The following is a 3185-nucleotide window of genomic DNA, read 5'->3' on the forward strand; positions in this document are numbered from 1 at the left end:
AAGGCATGCAAGATACAGGCATTCTCTACCAGTAATAGGCAACCATGACATAAGCCTTCCAATATCTCTGAAGAAAACATACTACAAGTTTTCAAGAGGGAAACAAAGTCTACAAAAGAATTGAAACTACAGAAGGGAGAACATTTTGAATGTGGAGAAACTGGACATATCGTAAAAAACTGTGCTATGAAGAAGGAAAAGGAAAAGTGATTAAGCAAGAGGCACAAGCCCATAACATTGAAAGCGATAGTGATAATGCCTGATTCAGTGAATATGAGGAAATTCATATTGGATATATCCATGTAGAATTTAACCATGTCCAACCACCCACTACGTTCAAGATCCACACCATCCTAAAAGGTACTATTCCAATCAACGGCAAAAGGACCCGAGTTCTGTTCAACACTGGTATAATTGGAAGGGATATTATCAGTAATGCCTTTGTCTCTGTCTATGGACTCCCAACCTGAGATCTTAATCAGTCCATACCAGTTAATATGGCAGTAAAGGGTCACGATCTACCAGCTATAAGACCTGTAGCGCTATTATCAGACTTGGTTCTGCTACTCTCTCCCCTCAGAAGATGCTGGTAGGAAACTTGGCCAAATACAACATCTTGATTGGAATGCCACTCCTAAACTACCACAAGGCCATAATCAGATGTGGAAAATCTATTATCGATATCCTAAAACAGAAGATCAGATTCTCACGTAAATCAACAAGAAGAGAATACTTTGCCTCAGTCTGTAAAGCAACTGCCTAACGCGTATTGGACAAATACTCTGATGTTTTCCCTGATCAGATCCCAGAAGAACTACCATCTATGAGGAAAGTAAACCACTAGATCCGCCTACGGGACCCCTCTAACCTCAAGAATCAACCAACCTACTGTATCTCTAACATGTATAAAAGCCCACTACGTGATTAGATAAACTAGAACCAAAGAAGAGGAATCATCTACTGAGCAGAAGCACCAGGTGCTGTATCAATGTTTGTCCAACTCAAAGCAGATGGCAAAAGAATGCACCTCCTGGTCGACCTAAAATTAAGGAATGAAAACAAAGTTATAAACAGTTCTGCTATCCCAAACTAGACCCAGATCCTGAATGCAGTAGGACGGGCAAGATTTTAAAGCTAGATTGACCTAAGCAATGCCTATTTGCAGACAAGAATTGACCCAGAAAGCGAATACTATAACAGTTTCAAGACATCCTTTCCAAATTTCATTAGGCGAGTTATACTACAAGGAGATATGAACGTACCCACCACCTTCATCCACATTATGGAAACTCTCCTAAGCGAATGCCTCCACCATTTCATATGAATATATATTGATGCTATCCTTATTTTCTTAAACTCGAAAGAGGAACATCCATACCATATAGGTTTAGTGTGTACCAAACTAAAGGAAGCTAAATTCTATACTGGTCAAAACAAATCCATTCTGTTTGCTGACAGGCTTGAATTCTTGGGAAATGTAATAGACGATGAAGGAATACATGCTACCCCAGGAAAGATTGCCAGTTTAACAGAATGAACACCTCTCTAAAATCAAAAAGCACTAATACAGTTCCTAGGACTTGTCAATTACATTTCTCAGTTTCTACTACATCACGCCACAGTGACTACACCTCTCATAAACCTTACTGGCAATCCAGAATTCGGTTGGACCTATACTCTTGATCAAGCCTTTACCAACATTAAGGAATAAATCAAGAGCGCCAATGTTATACGACCTATCGACTACAATAAACTAGAACAAATTTGGTTGATTACTAATACGTTAGATTTTGGAGTTGGAGTATGGATTGGCCAAGAACTATTGCATGAAAAGACAAGACCAGCAGTAATGTAGAGTAAAAAGTTCGCTAATTCACTGATGAACTTTGGAATAATAGACAAGGAAGCCCTTTGTTAGGCGGAGACAACTTGATAGACTTCTAAGTTGTCTAGGCCAATCGAGATTTGTTTCTGTAGACGGAGATTGTCTAGGAAGGCTCAGACTTTGCTCGTTTCGTTTATGACTACTAGGAGCGAAGTAAAATAGGTAAAGTAGAATAGAATCGTAAAAACAATATTATATTGTTAAGGTCTCTTCTCCATTACTTGATGATGTCTAAAGCTTGGGAGACACTTCGATATTTATATTCCGCATCTGAGTATTCGTGGACTACATCTATTTATCATACAACTATGTACTTCTTCAATCGTTATTCGCGACGTCGAGTTTTCTTCCAAGGTGCGAACACCGGTGGACCCTGAAAACCATCACACCCTCTTCGGTAATAACAATATTTTTTCTTAGGAAGCGTGCTGTCCCCAATAGTAATATCCCGATTAGCAGAGTCTTTAGACTTATGGCCTAGTTCTTAAGTTGAACTGAGTTGGCTCCAATTGACTTCGCCATTGATAAAATGATCAGTTTTATCCATGGCTATATCTGCAAAGGTAGTCGTCATTACAACTATCGTAGGTCATCTGATTCCAATCTCTTGTAACTCCATAGCCAACTGATAGATTTTCTTTGGATGACTTCCTATTAACTCGCAGGAAGCTATTCCACCAAAGTGGTAATTAATCCCTCAGTTGGCAACTCTTGGTTGCTCTTTGGGTAGTAGGTTTCAGTAACCATTGTAGTAATATGAATCACCCCATAGCTATGACGTGTTCTGAAATCCAGTTACAACACTCTGTGAAGTTCGTTGGCTTCTTTGGTAGTGTCCTTTTAGAGTTCTAGACACTTCTGGTAGAGGTAAATGTATTGATCTCTAGTAGAGATCCTTTACCATTTGATACCATCTTCTTGTGCGAAATCGTCCCGTTACTTACGGCCCATACCAAAGATGTCATATCTTTGAGGCCAAGTAACCCTCTGAGTAGTTGACAGAATCACTCCGCTCCACTTCTCAGACCTAGCCGAGGGTCCCCTCTCATATATCCTGCGAACAGAATCTGGTTGGACAGACAGCGACGATGTATATGGTGTTATTCTAACACCTTCAATTCTGTGGTAATATAGTCACAGGACGCAACTGAGATTGATATATATGATGACACGCAAGCCCCGTAAGGGAGCCAGAGGGGGGTGTTGGAGACCAGAGATTCTGATTCTGAGTAGGGTTACCCTACTTAGGGTGGTTCCTGACCCCATAGCCTCGAACCGAGTCTGTAGAACTAACACCGGT

The sequence above is a fragment of the Tuber melanosporum genome (assembly GCF_000151645.1).
Source record: "Tuber melanosporum whole genome shotgun sequence assembly, scaffold_182, strain Mel28".
NCBI lineage: Eukaryota > Fungi > Ascomycota > Pezizomycetes > Pezizales > Tuberaceae > Tuber > Tuber melanosporum.